The sequence below is a fragment of the Bombina bombina genome, chromosome 4 (genome assembly GCF_027579735.1).
Source record: "Bombina bombina isolate aBomBom1 chromosome 4, aBomBom1.pri, whole genome shotgun sequence".
Lineage (NCBI taxonomy): Eukaryota > Metazoa > Chordata > Amphibia > Anura > Bombinatoridae > Bombina > Bombina bombina.
This window is the reverse complement of record NC_069502.1, coordinates 856,645,213-856,654,136: the sequence shown is the minus strand read 5'-3', so window position 1 is coordinate 856,654,136 and position 8,924 is coordinate 856,645,213.

The window sequence follows — 8,924 nt, the reverse complement described above, 5'->3', positions numbered from 1 at the left end:
GTATACCCTGCTACTATACTGTTATATCCCTGTATATTGATTAAATAATTAAGGAGTATATATCATACAATAAGTAACCTGAATGAGACAGCTAAGGAAAGCCCTCCAGACAGGTGGTGCTAGATGCAGACATAGATAATTAAGTACAAAAAAGAAAATAAAAAGTAGCATCTTTTAAGCACTCTGGGAAACACTAAATTAGATTGATCCAAAAGAGGACACACAATGAAATGGAGGGGTTCTTAATCCTCACCACAATATAAGGGGAAAAAAAAAAAAAACAACATTTATTATATCAAGAAAATAAAAAAAGAGTGGTATGAAACTGTCTTACCTCATTTGTTAGTGTGGTTATCTCTATCTTTAATGAATCAAACTGTGGATTGATAATTCCAGCTATTTGGCTGAGAAGGTTAGGCCAGTCGGGATTTATAGATGTGTTAGGTGTGGCTTCGTGTGAGATGCTAGTGTCATATTGTTTAGTTTCATACCAGGCTTGAAGAAGCAGAAAACAGGATTTCTGACATAGAAGACAGGGCTAATAGCCAAGACCAACTTATTATAGTACACCAAAATAAGTTAGATGAGCTGCAGGCCAGAATTGAAGAGATAGAGGATCGTGCCCGCCGCAACAATTTTAGGATAATTGGTTTACCAGAATCTGACAAGTATCAGGATCTAATTGCTTTTGCCTCTACTATGCTTCCTGAGATATTAAATTGCCCAAACAATAGTCCTATAAGGATTAAACGTGCACACAGAGTAGGACAAACACTCACAAGTAAAGATGGAAATTCGAGACCAAGAGCTGTGATAGTTAAAGTATCGCACTTTCAAGATAAGATTAATCCGTTTAGATTCTATAGGAAGAAATACCCATTGACAATAGAACAACACAAGATTCTCTTGTTTTCAGATTTTTCTATAGAAACTTTAGGTAAACGCAGGGAAATGTCCCCATTTTGTTCAAAACTTATACAAGCTAATTATAATGCTAGGTTGCTGTACCCAGCAAAAATTGCAGTGAGGTTAAATGGTGAAATTATGATATTAAAAGACCCTAAGGAAGCACAAAGTTTTTTAACAGAAAATAAGATTGATTAGCCTGCTGTTTTAGTATTATCATGCTTAAAAGGTATTGTATTTAAATGTCTTGCTCGGTTTGTGTCTGGTTTTGCTTTTCCCTTCTTGGGTATATGCATGTACTCGAAGTTATGAACATACATTCATATCTTACAGGAAGTGTTTGGCACGGGGGGGGGGGTATATCAATTTTTTTTTTTTTATAAAAAATAGGGCGGGCTCTGATATAAAAATTCTATCTTGGAATGTCGGAGGGATAACTTCCCCCAGTAAAAGAAAATCTATCATTAGGCAGGCTGGGAAGACAAAACCGGATATCCTTTGTTTACAAGAGACCCATCTTAAAGCCCCAGAGTTAGCCAAATTAAAAACTCAATGGGTAGGTGAAGTGATTGCTACTCCATGCACTCAAAGAAAGAGGGGGGTTGCAATTTTATTCAACAAGAACTTGATGTATAAGGTTGCCCATGATGAGGAAGATAGCGAGGGTAGATTTCAAATAGTAAAAATAGAAATTAACAACTCAGTATTTATCTTATGTAACGTATATGGTCCCAACTCAATTGATTGGGAATTCTGGGATAACCTCCGGGGAAAACTTTTAAGATTTTCCAAAGAAAATATAATTATAGCGGGGGACTTTAACATGGTACCTGACTCTAAGCTTGATAGATTCGATAAAGGACAGCAATGTAAAAAAACTTGTGAAAATAGATTGCTCCGAAATTTTTGTAATTCTCTGGCTCTCAAAGATATTTGGCGACTACAAAACCCGGATTTGAGAATGTACACCTGTGAGTCGAAAAGCCACAAAACATTCTCGAGAATTGACCTGTTCCTGGTTTCAGACAAAATATATGGATCAAATATAGTTACAGACATTGCAGACATAGGCCTAGATTTAGAGTTCGGCGGTAGCCGTCAAAACCAGCGTTAGAGGCTCCTAACGCTGGTTCTGGCCGCCCGCTGGTATTTGGAGTCAGTGATTAAAGGGTCTAACGCTCACTTTACAGCCGCGACTTTTCCATACCGCAGATCCCCCTACGCCATTTGCGTAGCCTATCTTTTCAATGGGATCTTTCTAACACCGGTATTTAGAGTCGTTTCTGCAGTGAGCGTTAGAGCTCTAACGACAAAATTCCAGCCGCCTGAAAATAGCAGGAGTTAAGAGCTTTCTGGCTAACGCCGGTTTATAAAGCTCTTAACTACTGTACCCTAAAGTACACTAACACCCATAAACTACCTACGTACCCCTAAACCGAGCTCCCCCCACATCGCCGCCACTCGATTAAAAATTTTAACCCCTAATCTGCCGACCGCCACCTACATTATACTTATGTACCCCTAATCTGCTGCCCCTAACCCCGCCGACCCCTATATTACATTTATTAACCCCTAATCTGCCCCCACAACATCGCCGCCAGCTACTTAAAATAATTAACCCCTAATCTTCCGACCGCAAAGCGCCGCCACCTACGTTATCCCTATGTACCCCTAATCTGCTGCCCCTAACACCGCCGACCCCTATATTATATTTATTAACCCCTAATCTGCCCCCCTCAACGTCGCCGACACCTACCTACACTTATTAACTCCTAATCTGCCGAGCGGACCTGAGCGCTACTATAATAAAGTTATTAGCCCCTAATCCGCCTCACTAACCCTATCATAAATAGTATTAACCCCCTAATCTGCCCTCCATAACATCGCCGACACCTAACTTCAATTATTAACCCCTAATCTTCCGATCGGAGCTCACCGCTATTCTAATAAATGTATTAACCCCTAAAGCTAAGTCTAACCCTAACACTAACACCCCCCTAAATTAAATATAATTTACATCTAACGAAATAAATTAACTCTTATTAAATAAATTAATCCTATTTAAAGCTAAATACTTACCTGTAAAATAAACCCTAATATAGCTACAATATAAATTATAATTATATTATAGCTATTTTAGGATTAATATTTATTTTACAGGCAACTTGGTATTTATTTTAACTAGGTACAATAGCTATTAAATAGTTAAGAACTATTTAATAGTTACCTAGTTAAAATAATTACAAAATTACCTGTAAAATAAATCCTAACCTAAGATATAATTAAACCTAACACTACCCTATCAATAAAATAATTAAATAAACTACCTACAATTACCTACAATTAACCTAACACTACACTATCAATAAATTAAATAAACACAATTGCTACAAATAAATACAATTAAATAAACTAGCTAAAGTACAAAAAATAAAAAAGAACTAAGTTACAGAAAATAAAAAAATATTTACAAACATAAGAAAAATATTACAACAATTTTAAACTAATTACACCTACTCTAAGCCCCCTAATAAAATAACAAAGCCCCCCAAAATAAAAAAATCCCTACCCTATTCTAAATTAAAAAAGTTACAAGCTCTTTTACCTTACCAGCCCTGAACAGGGCCCTTTGCGGGGCATGCCCCAAGAAGTTCAGCTCTTTTGCCTGTAAAAAAAAACATACAATACCCCCCCCCAACATTACAACCCACCAGCCACATACCCCTAATCTAACCCAAACCCCCCTTAAATAAACCTAACACTAATCCCCTGAAGATCTTCCTACCTTGTCTTCACCATCCAGGTATCACCGATCGGTCCTGGCTCCGATATCTTCATCCAACCCAAGCGGGGGCTAGACATCCACTGAAGAAGTCCAGAAGAGGGTCCAAAGTCTTCCTCCTATCCGGCAAGAAGAGGACATCCGGACCGGCAAACATCTTCTCCAAGCGGCATCTTCGATCTTCTTCCATCCGGAGCGAAGCGGCAGGATCCTGAAGACCTCCAGCGCGGAACATCCATCCGGCCCGACGACTGATCGATGAATGACTGTTCCTTTAAGGGACGTCATCCAAGATGGCGTCCCTCGAATTCCGATTGGCTGATAGGATTCTATCAGCCAATCGGAATTAAGGTATGAATTTTCTGATTGGCTGATGGAATCAGCCAATCAGAATCTAGTTCAATCCGATTGGCTGATCCAATCAGCCAATCAGATTGAGCTCGCATTCTATTGGCTGATCGGAACAGCCAATAGAATGCGAGCTCAATCTGATTGGCTGATTGGATCAGCCAATCGGATTGAACTTGATTCTGATTGGCTGATTCCATCAGCCAATCAGAAAATTCATACCTTAATTCCGATTGGCTGATAGAATCCTATCAGCCAATCGGAATTCGAGGGACGCCATCTTGGATGACGTCCCTTAAAGGAACAGTCATTCGTCGATCAGTCGTCGGGCCGGATGGATGTTCCGCGCTAGAGGTCTTCAGGATCCTGCCGCTTCGCTCCGGATGGAAGAAGATCGAAGATGCCGCTTGGAGAAGATGTTTGCCGGTCCGGATGTCCTCTTCTTGCCGGATAGGAGGAAGACTTTGGACCCTCTTCTGGACTTCTTCAGTGGATGTCTAGCCCCCGCTTGGGTTGGATGAAGATATCGGAGCCAGGACCGATCGGTGATACCTGGATGGTGAAGACAAGGTAGGAAGATCTTCAGGGGCTTAATGTTAGGTTTATTTAAGGGGGGTTTGGGTTAGATTAGGGGTATGTGGGTGGTGGGTTGTAATGTTGGGGGGGGGTATTGTATGTTTTTTTTTACAGGCAAAAGAGCTGAACTTCTTGGGGCATGCCCCGCAAAGGGCCCTGTTCAGGGCTGGTAAGGTAAAAGAGCTTGTAACTTTTTTAATTTAGAATAGGGTAGGGAATTTTTTATTTTGGGGGGCTTTGTTATTTTATTAGGGGGCTTAGAGTAGGTGTAATTAGTTTAAAATTGTTGTAATATTTTTCTTATGTTTGTAAATATTTTTTTATTTTCTGTAACTTAGTTCTTTTTTATTTTTTGTACTTTAGCTAGTTTATTTAATTGTATTTATTTGTAGCAATTGTGTTTATTTAATTTATTGATAGTGTAGTGTTAGGTTAATTGTAGGTAATTGTAGGTAGTTTATTTAATTATTTTATTGATAGGGTAGTGTTAGGTTTAATTATATCTTAGGTTAGGATTTATTTTACAGGTAATTTTTTAATTATTTTAACTAGGTAACTATTAAATAGTTCTTAACTATTTAATAGCTATTGTACCTAGTTAAAATAAATACCAAGTTGCCTGTAAAATAAATATTAATCCTAAAATAGCTATAATATAATTATAATTTATATTGTAGCTATATTAGGGTTTATTTTACAGGTAAGTATTTAGCTTTAAATAGGATTAATTTATTTAATAAGAGTTAATTTATTTCGTTAGATGTAAATTATATTTAATTTAGGGGGGTGTTAGTGTTAGGGTTAGACTTAGCTTTAGGGGTTAATACATTTATTAGAATAGCGGTGAGCTCCGATCGGAAGATTAGGGGTTAATAATTGAAGTTAGGTGTCGGCGATGTTATGGAGGGCAGATTAGGGGGTTAATACTATTTATGATAGGGTTAGTGAGGCGGATTAGGGGCTAATAACTTTATTATAGTAGCGCTCAGGTCCGCTCGGCAGATTAGGGGTTAATAAGTGTAGGTAGGTGTCGGCAACGTTGTGGGGGGCAGATTAGGGGTTAATAAATATAACATAGGGGTCGGCGATGTTAGGGCAGCAGATTAGGGGTACATAGGGATAACGTAGGTTGCGGCGGTTTACGGAGCGGCAGATTAGGGGTTAAAAGTGTAATGCAGGGGTCAGCGATAGCGGGGGCGGCAGAATAGGGGTTAATAAGTGTAAGGTTAGGGGTGTTTAGACTCGGGGTACATGTTAGGGTGTTAGGTGCAGACGTAGGAAGTGTTTTCCCATAGGAAACAATGGGGCTGCGTTAGGAGCTGAACGCTGCTTTTTTGCAGGTGTTAGGTTTTTTTTCAGCTCAAACAGCCCCATTGTTTCCTATGGGGGAATCGTGCACGAGCACGTTTTTGATGCCGGCCGCGTCCGTAAGCAACTCTGGTATCGAGAGTTGCATTTGCGGTAAAAATGCTCTACGCTCCTTTTTTGGAGCCTAACGCAGCATTTGTTTTAACTCTCGATACCAGAGTTAATTTTATGGTGCGGCCAGAAAAAAGCCCGCGGAGCGTTAACAGCCCTTTTACCGCCGAACTCCAAATCTAGGCCATAGTGATTTCGGACCATGCTATCTTAACTTTGGTTATTAAAACTAATCTTAAGAAGGAACTAAATAATTTTTCTAAATTTTTCTTTCCTAAACATTTGGTCCATAATATTAAATTTAAAAATTGGTTACAGTCTAAATGGACAGAGTTTTACAATTTTAACAAAATATATATAAATAAAATAGAAATCTTTTGGGAGACTGCTAAATGCTTTTTTAGAGGGGAAATAAAAGAATATATGTGCAAATGGAAACGTAAGAATAAGCAGAGGGAGTATCAGTTAGCCAATGCTCTGAAGAATAGCTTTAGGACATATATTTCAACAGCAAACAAACAAAATTGGGATAAGTATATTAAGGCCAAATCTGAGAGAGATCTATTTTTAAAGCAACAAACAGCAAGCAGAGAATTGAGACATAGAGCACTATATGGGGGTTTTTCAGGGCATTCAGCGAAATATCTTGCACGACTCACTAAGAAAAATTCAAATAACATGATAATGGCAGTCCAATCTAATAAACAAAGATTCACTAACAATTCAGACATAAAAAAAGTTTTCCATAAGTTTTATCAGGACTTATATGCAGAAAGAGAGGTTCACCTTGAAAATAAAGAAATATTTTGGCAGAGTATCAAAATCCCTAAAATATCCCTGGAGCAATTAAATAATCTTAATCAACCGATCTCTATGGAGGAAATTAAAGCAAATATTAAAACCTCTAAATTAAGTAAGGCTCCAGGGCCTGATTTCCTCCCTTCCGAATTTTATAAAATGCTCCAAGAACAAATAAGTCCAATTTTATTTAAGTTGTTTAATGAGTATTACCAGAATGAAAAAGAGTGCTCCAATAACTTTGCAGCTTCTAACATAGCCCTGATTCTTAAAAAAGATAAAGATGCTGAAAATCCCGCCTCCTATCGCCCCATATCTCTACTTAATGTAGATTATAAATTAATAACAACTATCTTGTTAGACTGCAGAAATATCTTGACCCATTAATTCACAGTGACCAAGTAGGATTTATGATAGGCCGTAGTTCAATGAAAAGCTTGCAGAAAGTCACAATTCTGCTGGATTGGTACCGGAACAAAGCCTATTCAGAAGAATCCCGCCTCCTATCGCCCCATATCTCTACTTAATGTAGATTATAAATTAATAACAACTATCTTGTTAGACTGCAGAAATATCTTGACCCATTAATTCACAGTGACCAAGTAGGATTTATGATAGGCCGTAGTTCAATGAAAAGCTTGCAGAAAGTCACAATTCTGCTGGATTGGTACCGGAACAAAGCCTATTCAGAAGGAACCCACCTAAGAAATGATTCAGCAATCCTTACAGTCGATGCCGAGAAGGCATTCGACTCGATTACCTGGGATCATTTATTTACCTCATTGACAAAATTCGGCCTTATAGGACAATTTCAACAATTTATTCATAATATCTATAAGAATCCATGCTCGTCTCTGATTATTAATGATGACATTTCAGAGAGATTTAAGCTAAATAGAGGTACTAGACAAGGGTGTCCCCTGTCGCCACTCTTGTTTAATTTATCGCTGGAACCACTAGCGATTCTGCTAAGACAGGAACTTAAAGGGATATGTCTGGGGAAGAATATTTTGACTCTCCTCCTGTACGCAGATGACCTGCTTATTTTTCTTAATAATACAGCACAGAGTATTCCTCAATTAATACGTATTATAGATGTTTATAGCTCCATTTCAGGATATAAAATAAACACTTCTAAATAAGAGTTACTTTGGATTATGAGGACTCCCTATAGTATAAGAAGTCATCCTTTCAAAGAAGTGGAAAGTATAAAATATTTAGGTATTGTTCTTAGTGCAGATCCTGCACACTGGTACGCATTAAATTTCCCGGAATTCTTTGAATACGGGAAAAATAAATTAGAACAATGTATGAATTTGCCCCTATCTCTCTCTGCACGTGTGGCTCTAATTAAAATTGTTTTATTCCCTAAATTATTATACTTGTTACAAAATCTTCCGCTTTTAATATCCCGGAGAGATCTAGGTTCGTTTAACCGGGTTTGTTCCTCTTTTATATGGCATGGGAAAAGACCACGAATATCTATCCAGAAACTGGCCATGCGTAAAAGTATGGCTGGGATGGCATTTCCAAATATACAATATTACAACTGGGTTTCCCTGTTCAAATATGCAGTAGACTGGATCACCAAGAAAGAATACCTGACCTCATTAGAAATAGAATCAGACCTGGTCTCGCCATTTACATTAAATGCGATCTTGCACTGTTGCCCATCTAAATTACCAGCTAACATTAGCAATATGATAACCTTTACTAATATTATTCGTGCCTGGCATAGAACATGCTTACAGATCAATGTAATACCATACGTATCGAAGTATCTAACGATTACTGGGAATCCAGAATTCATTGCAGGATTGGGTCGATCAATCTTTTCAAAATGGAAGAACCAAGGATTAATTTACCTTGTTCAAATAGTAGATATCTTATCTGGCCATATCAAACCCTTTTACCAGATTACCAGAGAATTTGGAATTCCCCAATCTGAATTTTTTGCATATTTACAACTTAGACACTTTTTCCAGGCGATAAAAATTAAATATAGCCCAGACTGGCAATTAGGAAACTTAACAGATAATATTAAAGCTTATTCGAAAGGTAACTTTGCAATCACTAATTTCTACAATTCCCTGAT